Source organism: Aulonocara sp. 'chitande type north' Nkhata Bay, linkage group LG8 (assembly GCF_057382095.1).
Source record: "Aulonocara sp. 'chitande type north' Nkhata Bay isolate Kocher_YH1m ecotype deep benthic linkage group LG8, A_spYH_male_GT1.1, whole genome shotgun sequence".
NCBI lineage: Eukaryota > Metazoa > Chordata > Actinopteri > Cichliformes > Cichlidae > Aulonocara > Aulonocara sp. 'chitande type north' Nkhata Bay.
This window is the reverse complement of record NC_141351.1, coordinates 6,766,233-6,776,974: the sequence shown is the minus strand read 5'-3', so window position 1 is coordinate 6,776,974 and position 10,742 is coordinate 6,766,233. Positions and strand designations below refer to the sequence as shown.

At 36.4% G+C, this 10,742-nt stretch overlaps 1 long non-coding RNA gene across 1 annotated transcript; it reads right to left on the bottom strand.

Annotated features, from left to right (window-relative positions):
• Nucleotides 1–660: 660 nt before the first annotated feature.
• Nucleotides 661–10,742, bottom strand: LOC147322973 (uncharacterized). The gene is made up of 4 exons (XR_015130829.1): nucleotides 10,692–10,742; nucleotides 8,716–8,747; nucleotides 2,897–2,923; nucleotides 661–1,651 (listed from the first exon to the last, which is right to left on the bottom strand). It is a non-coding gene; the product is annotated as an uncharacterized LOC147322973 (long non-coding RNA).

Here is a 10,742-nt window from a genome sequence, read left to right as displayed (position 1 = left end):
TGTAAGAATGACAGGAAAACCAAACTGTTCGCCATGCATTGCTGATTCCGGTACTTTCCATACTTAGCATTGGCCTGGCTTCGAGACGCACAGATGCTACTCACTGGTGGACGACTTTCACTGTTTGTAACCTGTACATGAGACGGTCCTGGAGCTTCTCCATCATGCTGCGTTTGCACAGTTAGCTGGGGTTCAGTCTGGATTACCTGTTGTACTTTAGCATTTGGCACAGATGATGAGCAAACACCTCTCTTTACCACATCTGCATAAGACACTGCGGCCGTCTGAACGCTGAGCTGCACTTCTGGACTGGGAATACTTGTAACAGACACCTTTACCTGCTCACCGGTCTGAGAAAGATTTACCTGTTCCTTCTGCTTTTGCCATCTAAGCTTCTGGGACTGTGACCTTTCCTTGGCATTTTGTGCAAGTACAAACTGGACCTTATATGTATTTATACACAAATGTATACAAAACTCAACCTGTAAACACTGAAAAACTCCTCAAGTTTCTATTAAATGGATCAACTATACAAATGGTAAAGTGTTCTTATGACCGTTTAATTGATGTAAAAGGCTGGCTTAAATACAAACTCAATATAAAAGTTATTGAAAGATCCTTAAAAAGTTTTATTATAGCTTTTTCAACAACTGTATATTATTACTTCTTTTTTTTTTAACCAGACTGGTTAATGAATAGGTCTATACTTCTGTGAAGTAATATGCAGAATAAATCTCAACAATCAACAGGCTATAATAAAACTCTTAGCTTTGAAGTAGACTTTGTGTAAATCTTTGAGATATCTAAAATCTAAAGCAAATATAAGGAGCTGTGGTGGTGTGGTGATCAGATGACAGGCGATGAGGATTCTTCAGCTGGATGTTCTGCAGCAGTCAGGAAACAGGAAGTCTGGGTCCTCAGGGCAGCTTCTCAATGACAATTGTAACTCAATACTTACACTGAGTAATAGAAATGGGTTTGTCCTTAAATAATATTAGTATAAACTTACTGTAGTCAAATGTTATAGTCAATGAAACAGACTTGAAAAATGTATTTGAATCTAATTTAATATTTATGTAAATAGAGCAGTCTGAATGTATATATTACAAAATAACCAGATTGTCTTATTACAAATAAACCTTTAAGAGGTGTATATTTTATATAATTTATCAAAGCAATTGCACCTGTAAGCCAATCAATGTTTATTCCAAAGTGTAATGCAAAATTAAAATGACAAATGTAGGGCTGTGTAAGTAGTTTCTACTGTGAGTTCTACTGTACTGTAATTCTACTACTGTAATTTTAACTTTCTACTTGTGATTTCCAGCAAAATGACTGGATGTGAGAGAGTTTAACGACAGGAAAGATGGAGCAGTGAGAGCAGAGATCTCTCAGAATTCTGAATACAGACTGACAAAGTTCAGGTAACTTCAATTCCAAAAACTTAGATTCTGGTAAAACTGGATTTCAAGTCACAGGATTGCGTTTCAACTCAGGTTCAAGTTTGTCAAATTAGATAGAGCACATGGCGGAGAATGGATAGAAGATAGAATGGCTTGTCAAAAAAGATTGAGCAGGGAGAGGGAGAGTGATAGGACAGACTGAATTGCTTGTTAATGATAGAGGGAGAGGGTTTTCTGCAGCAGGTCACCTGTAAGACAGAAAGAAAGTGGAATTAGACACACTTCCAATAAACCTGGCTTTACCGTATTTTTCAGACTATAAGGCACATTTAAAAGCCTTTAATTTTCTCAAAAATAGACAGTGCACCTTATGTATGGTTGTGCTTACTGATTTTAAACCAATTCTATGTGGTACACGGCACTCTGTCAAATGTTTTAGTATGACTTTGGTAAGCTACAAAGCAGCACCACTTGATGTATTGTCGGAGCATGGATACCATAGTCAGCACCCTCGTAGAGTAATTCGTACTGTGCTTCAACATAATATGGTGTGTGTGTATAAGGGCCTGGCACCTGTTGAGAGCCATGCTTATGAAGCAGATTTCAAACTGATCAATCCACATTCATCAGTCCATAAATCCTGAAAAGTGAGTGTATTGTTCTGTATTTTATGTCTTACAACTGAACAATTTTGAGAGTTATTGTAAATGAGTTGAATAAAGTTTCACTTATCTGTTTTGTTTGGCTTAATGTGCCTTAGAATTTAGTGCGCCTTACAGTCCGAAAAATACAGAACACATATATCATTACACACTGAAGAGTCGTACAGTACATTATTAGATTCAACTGAATGAAAATGTTTATCATATGGTGGTGGAACATTTCTAAGGACATTTTTGCATTCTATTAACACAATAAAAACAAACACAGTCTGTAAACCAAGATGTGGTGCTACAGTAACTTACTATAAACATTATATGGTCAAGCTAAACCCACACAATGAAGTCAGAGCAGACAGTTTCAGACCACCTGCTTTAAACACTTCACAGCACTCAACTCACATGATCCTAAATGCCCAAAGGTCTCAAATTCCCGTTTCTGTGTGTACTTACCTGGTACAACAGTATATCATAATGTCTGGGGAGCCGTTAACATAAAAGTAAAAAATAATTTACTCAGTATGACTTTTGGCAAAATGAAAAATTTGGAGACAGATGACTCCTAAACAGCAGTTTCTACATTTTTCAGTCAAATATGGGGCATGTTTAATACACACTCCACTAAATCTACAATAAACTTAGCATGGCCGATATTAGGGCCTAATTAAAAATGTACTATGATGATAAGAGAGATCTGCAAGTCTGGAAATGTTTACACAGACTTTTCTACGATCTGATTATTTCCAAGAGCTGTGCTGACTCACTCCACTAAACTGAATGTCCTATAATGAGAAACATTTCCCAGCACTGTACCTCAGACAAACCTTTACTTACCAGACTGGAGACGATCAGATCAGCAGTCTAGAGAAAGGAAACAATTCATCAGATCACTGTTTGATGATTCAGACTGTTGAGCCTCTTCACACACAATCCAATTTACTGTGACATAAATTAACTAGTAAAATTCTTAATTTATTTAAGGCTTTATGAGCTTACTGTAGTCTAAAGAGGAGATAAATGAACTGCAGCGTCTCACATGGCTGTAGCAAGTGTAACTAGAAAGTGCATTTTCTGAAGAAACTGCAGTGTGAATGCTTGAATCTGAATGTATGCACTGAAATGAAATAATTACTGAATTTAAGTTAAAAATTTTGAATGAGATTAAAAAAAAAAAACCCGAATTTAACCTGAAAACAAAAGTGCTGAACTGCTAAAAGCTGAAGGTTACACAGAAGAAGAAGTTGGAAAAAAGCTGAAAATGTTTTAATTGTAAATTAGAAAACCCTAAGAATTTAGAAGAGAACATTTAGAGTCAGAAAACATCTGAATGAATATTAAAAGTTCATATTCTTTGAATCACTGAATGACTAAAATGTGATCCCTCTGCTTGGATCCACACAGTTTAAAAAATTTAAAAGTCTGAGCTTTGAAAGACACGGTGTTGGAAAGAGAACAACGATGGCGACGTTTTGAGGGTAAAATGATGGCTTTAACACTGTGGACACAGCAGCAGTTGAAAGAGAAGTGTTTAAGATGAATCTTGGCAGAGTGAGAGAGAGAGCTCGTTAAGCAGGCAGGTGTGAGCCTGGTTGCTATAGTGACCGCACCCAATGGCTCCATACACACGTACACAGACATGCGCCTCACTTTTGCTGCTTAAAATGAACAGAAAAGTCAGGCCGAAACAAATCGTTCCCAAATGAAAAGTAAAAGTCGTATTGACAAAATTCTTTCACTGTGAGCGATAGCAATGTCTAGTCTACCAAATTCTCAGTTTTCATGTCTGTGGAGTTTATTATATGGACGTGGTGACAGTGGAAAGACACCATGCTCTTCTGATTTTCAAACGAACCTTCTGAGCCATTTTAACATTAGAGTCTATGGAAGAGTTGGAGGGAGGAGACTGTGCATTGGTGACATTTATGAAAGAACCATAACACCTAGTACAATAGTAAACACATTGGATGAAAGAGGACAGCGATGGCTACGTTTTGAGGGTAAAATCATACCTGTAGAGCAAACGCTGCGGACACAGCAGCAGTTTTAAAAAAGATTTTAAGATTAATTTTTTTGCTCCTCTCACTCTAGCAGTTGAGCTGTCTCACTCTAGCCCCAACATTCCGTCCCATACACACCCATTATAAATTTTGAAACGGGTGAAAAAACATCATGAAACTTAAACTGGAACTGAAGAAAAAGTATAATAGATATTGAAAAGATAAATACAAGTTGAATAGTTGAATGTCTTGTCTTCGTTTTAAAGTTTGAATGGTGGCTCTATGTCAATGTATGTGGAAGTAGTAAGAGTTTAAAAATGAATAAGTTGAATGAGAATTTGAAGGGTCTCCCCATTGAAATACATGGGAAATTTTGGGAAATTTTTGTTGAATAAAGTTGAATAAAATTAAAAATATAAATGTTAAAAATGAGAAAAATAGAAGCAGTCATGTCCAAAAGAAGAGGAATCTAATGGTGTTTGAATGGTTTTTCTAAGTTGAACGGTTTTGAAGGAGTAGGAGTACAAAAAACGTACGGAATACAGAATAAAATAGAACTAGAAAGTGCATTTTCTGAAGAAACTGCAGTGTGAATGCTTGAATCTGAATGTATGGACTGAAATGAATTAATTGCTGAATTTTGAATGAGATAAAAAAAAAAAAAACAACCTGAATTTAACCTGAAAACAACAGTGCTGAACTGCTAAAAGCTGAAGGTTACACAGAAGAAGAAGTTGGAAAAAAGCTGAAAATGTTTTAATTGTAAATTAGAAAAACCTAAGAAATGAGAAAAGAACATTTAGAGTCAGAAAACATCTGAAAGAATATTAAAAGGTCATATTCTTTGAATCACTGAATGACTAAAATGTGATCCCTCCACTTGGACCCACACAGTTTAAAAAGTTTACATCTCTGAGCTTTGAAAGACAAGATGTTGGAAAAAGAACAACGATGGCGACGTTTTGAGGGTAAAATGATGGCTTTAACACTGTGGACACAGCAGCAGTTGAAAGAGAAGTGTTTAAGATGAATTTTGGCAGAGTGGCAGAGAGAGCTCGTTAAGCAGGCAGGTGTGAGCCTGGTTGCTATAGTGACCGCACCCAATGGCTCCATACACACGCACACAGACATGCACCTCACTTTTGCTGCTTAAAATGAACAGAAAAGTCAGGCCGAAACAAATCGTTCCCAAATGAAAAGTAAAAGTCGTATTGACAAAATTCTTTCACTGTGAGCGACAGCAATGTCTAGTCTACCAAATTCTCAGTTTTCATGTCTGTGGAGTTTATTATATGGACGTGGTGACAGTGGAAAGACACCATGCTCTTCTGATTTTCAAACGAACCTTCTGAGCCATTTTAACATTAGAGTCTATGGAAGAGTTGGAGGGAGGAGGCTGTGCATTGGTGACATTTATGAAAGAACCATAACACCTAGGACAATAGTAAACACATTGGATGAAAGAGGACAGCCATGGCTACGTTTTGAGGGTAAAATCATACCTGTAGAGCAAACGCTGCGGACACAGCAGCAGTTTTAAAAAAGATTTTAAGATTAATTTTTTTGCTCCTCTCACTCTAGCAGTTGAGCTGCCTCACTCTAGCCCCAACATTCCGTCCCATACACACCCATTATAAACTCTGAAACGGGTGAAAAAACATCATGAAACTTAAACTGGAACTGAAGAAAAAGTATAATAGATATTGAAAAGATAAATACAAGTTGAATAGTTGAATGTCTTGTCTTCGTTTTAAAGTTTGAATGGAGGCTCTATGTGAACGTATGTTGAAGTAGATACAGTTTAAAGAGGAGGAATTTGAATGAGAATTTGAAGGGTCTCTCCATTGAAATACATTATAAATTTTTGTTGAATAAAGTTGAATAAAATTAAAAATATAAATGTTAAAAATATGAAAAATAGAAGCAGTGTTGTCCAAAAGAATAGGAATCTAACGGTGTTTGAATGGTTTTTCTAAGTTGAACGGTTTTGAAGGAGTAGGCTTACAAAAAACGTACGGAATACAGAATAAAATATAATAATAATAATAAAGATTAGAAGAACAATACTGTGAATGCTTTTCAAGCATTCACACTAACTAGAAAGTGCATTTTCTGAAGAAACTGCAGTGTGAATGCTTGAATCTGAATGTATGCACTGAAATGAATTAATTGCTGAATTTTGAGTTAAAAATATTGAATGAGATTAAAAAAAAACAAAAAAAAACCCGAATTTAACCTGAAAACAAAGGTGCTGAACTGCTAAAAGCTGAAGGTTACACAGAAGAAGGAGTTGGAAAAAAACTGAAAATGTTTTAAATGTAAATTAGAAAACCCTAAGAAATGAGAAAAGAACATTCAGAGTCAGAAAACATCTGAATGAATATTAAAAGGTCATATTCTTTGAATCACTGAATGACTCAAATGTGATCCCTCCACTTTGATCCACACAGTTTAAAAAGTTTAAATGCCTGAGCTTTGAAAGATACGGTGTTGGAAAGAGAACAATAATGGCGACAATTTGAGGGTAAAATGATGGCTGTAACACTGTGGACACAGCAGCAGTTGAAAGAGAAGTGCTTAAGATGAATCTTGGTACAGTGGCAGGCAGAGCTCGTTAAGCAGGCAGGTGTGAGCCTGGTTGCTATAGTGACCGCACCCAATGGCTCCATACACACGTACACAGACATGCGCCTCACTTTTGCTGCTTAAAATGAACAGAAAAGTCAGGCCGAAACAAATCGTTCCCAAATGAAAAGTAAAAGTCGTATTGACAAAATTCTTTCACCGTGAGCGACAGCAGCTTCTAGTCTACTGAATTCTCAGTTTTCATGCCTGTGGAGTTTATTATATGGACGTGGTGACAGTGTAAAGACACCATGCTCTTCTGATTTTCAAACGAACCTTCTGAGCCATTTTAACATTAGAGTCTATGGAAGAGTTGGAGGGAGGAGGCTGTGCATTGGTGACATTTATGAAAGAACCATAACACCTAGGACAATAGTAAACACATTGGATGAAAGAGGACAGCCATGGCTACGTTTTGAGGGTAAAATCATACCTGTAGAGCAAACGCTGCGGACACAGCAGCAGTTTTAAAAAATATTTTAAGATTAATTTTTTTGCTCCTCTCACTCTAGCAGTTGAGCTGCCTCACTCTAGCCCCAACATTCCGTCCCATACACACCCATTATAAACTCTGAAACGGGTGAAAAAACATCATGAAACTTAAACTGGAACTGAAGAAAAAGTATAATAGATATTGAAAAGATAAATACAAGTTGAATAGTTGAATGTCTTGTCTTCGTTTTAAAGTTTGAATGGTGGCTCTATGTCAATGTATGTGGAAGTAGTAAGAGTTTAAAAATGAGTAAATTGAATGAGAATTTGAAGGGTCTCCCCATTGAAATACATGGGAAATTTTTGTTGAATAAAGTTGAATAAAATTAAAAATATAAATGTTAAAAATGAGAAAAATAGAAGCAGTCATGTCCAAAAGAATAGGAATCTAATGGTGTTTGAATGGTTTTTCTAAGTTGAACGGTTTTGAAGGAGTAGGAGTACAAAAAACGTACGGAATAGATAAAATAGAATAATAAAGATTAGAAGAACAATACTGTGAATGCTTTTCAAGCATTCACACTAATAAAGATTAGAAGAACAATACTGTGAATGCTTTTCAAGCATTCACACTAATAAAAGCATTCATTACTACAGAAATATAAAGAATAGCCACCACAAGTGCAGGATATACCAAATATTTCCTACACAGAAGCTTTGTGGCTCCAACATTTTCTACAACAGGTCAGTACTAGTAAAGTGTGAAAGCCAAAACTTTTAAAAATGTTAGATACAAAATAATTATATAAATCAGAAGCAACAGAAAACCTCGTCATGTCTGATATGAATATGTAAATCTTAAAATAGTTTTAAATATTGACATGTTACAATAGCAGAGGTGCACCATGTTTTGTAATTAAAATTAAATGTCTTAAATTTTTACACTAAAAAGTCCTTTCATTATACCTGTTGCTAGGAATATTTATGTATTTTGCAGTGTACCTTTTTGGCAACTTTTCTATTAAATTTTAAAACACATTATATTCACCAAATAAGTGATAAACTAATTAGACACACTGGCTGTAATGTACCTAACAATGTCCACTCACACCTCTGGTTCTCTTAGTTTTTCATTATTGCTTAACTGTCCAAAATACTTCTACAGTGTTCTGACTTTAATGTAACACATCAGCAGAATTTGAGAGACAATATGAATCAATACCTGTGCAGCTCTTAAGTGTTTGAGCAACCACTTATACTGACTCCCCTAAAACACTTTCATTGTTTTGTCTGCTACTTAAATCCACAAACATAAGGAGAAAATGAACAACTGACATTTACCTATGTTTGGATTCAATAAGCCATAAGAAATTTAAATCATACATAAATGGGCTATTAAACTTCAGGGACATTTTCAGGGACAGTCAGAGGTCCTGTGTGAGGGCTTTGCTGCTACAGGTAATAAATCCTGACTTTGTGTTTTTGCCCATCAGTAAATGGAAACATATCACAAAAAGTCAAACTACTGTATGTAAGTTGCCAAATGTGCTACGCAATGCCAGGTTCATACTGCCTCAGTTACAATCACTGTTTACTTACCAGCAAAGGCAAAACCAAAGATCTCTTTCACTCTGTGTAACAAAAGACAAAGCACAAAAATACAGAATGAGACAACTCAATTCAGTACACTTCTTTGTTTATCACAGCAACAAACAACTCACCTTTTTCTACACCTTATTAAAGATTACTGTCTTCATTAAGGTAAAATGTGGTTTCATCCATTTGTAATAAGCCACACACGTTTCTCAGTTATGTGATAGCTCTATTAGTTTGGTGCTATTAGATAACACAGTAGATTTAATAAGCAATGATTTGCTACACCTAGCTCTGCACACTTTATCAAATTCTGACATCACAATTTCAAAGCATGAACAATCATAAATGAAAGCTTGGATGATATTTTTGTAGGCTTCAACATTTGAGTTAGTCTGCATTCAAATTCTGCTTCCTAAAAATATTATCACCTGCACACAGTATCATTTAATATGCTGTTGTTTTAAATATCTACATATCATATTTATAATATTAATGGTGCACTGCTGCATTTTATTTATTTGAAGGTGGACTTTTTTATATTTCGTTAGTTTTTCACAAAGTGAGAAGTTAAACAGAGCTGCAGGTGTAGGTTTCATTAAAAAAAAAACAACAACCTGCACAAACAAGTGTTTGTTAAACAGTTCTTAAAATTTAACTAAAAAACTAAAATTAACTAATTAAAAAAAACTTCTTGTTAAGAGATGTTATTATTCTTATATTATGTGTTTCATCCTCACTCTCTCTCTCCCTTCTGTTAATTAACCCACAGCACAAAAACACACCGGTACAGGCACGTGACTCTTTTTTCTCCCGGCTTTCAGTCAGAAGCTGTGTCCCAAAATGTCGGCTGCATCCTCCGGAGGCCGCATTTGAAGGCCGATTATGTCACAGCCAGTCGACGAAGGCTGTCTCAAATGCGGCCGACAAATGAGTCCTTCATTTCCCCGAATAAACTTTTAACATATTTTTAGGCGAGAAAGTAGCGGTGTAAATATCTGCTTGGTTTATCAAGACATCGCATATTTGCAAAAGTGTGCCGACGTTTTCAGAGACGTCTGTCACCCACCGGCTCGATGGCAAGCCGGGAGGGGGGTTCAGACCCCCGCTCTTTCGCTACTCAGGTTAAACATGATATACAAGTCACTCTGATAACTTAAAAATGTAATTGTTTGCCTTTTTCTGTGTTTTATTTGTTCTGGAGTAAATCGGTTTGGCTGAGATCAAAGTTATTAGATTATTAGATTAAATAAAGCTTTATTAATCCATCCGGTGGGTTCCTCCGGGATTTTCACACAGCTCAATAAACGTTAAACGGTCGAGAATTTACGCCAGTGTCCTGTTATATTTTAAATAGCAAGGAGCAGACGGCCGAGTTTATTAAACTCCAGCGAGACAGCGGTGACGCAAATCTGAAGGCTAGACCGTCCAGTTTCACAGCCTTCTCGGTCCACGTAGACCGCGAAGGCTGGGTCCTCCGAAAGATGCAGCCGACGTTTTGGGACACAGCTAATGGCGGTAAAATGGCTCCTTTGAAGTTGCCGACCCTGCTGCTTCAGCAGCTAATCAGTGGTTCTAAAATGACGGCTCATTACCTCACAACCGAAAGAATGAGGCCGTTTTTAACTGACTGATTTGTGAAGAGAACTAACTTCAGCTTCCCTAACAGACTCAGAAACACTAACACACCGAATGAACCAAATACAACACAATAACTGTAATAAACAATCAAATGAACCATATTAATTTCACACTGGGCCTATAGCAGCTAGGCTAGGCGTTAGCACTTAGTGCTAGCATACCAAACACTCCTTTTAAATAGTAAAATTACAACGTTTCACTAAAAAAGCAGCCATTGTGTTACTTTAACATGACTTATACTTCGACTGGCTTCATAAGTCACTAACAACAACTGGGTAAATCCCTCATACAGCTTATAGACATTTCATTTCAGAAAAGAGAGACAGAGAAGAAGCGCTTACCGGTGGGGATCGAGCTGAGAGTGGACGGAGATTCAGGAGTCAGGCAGAGAC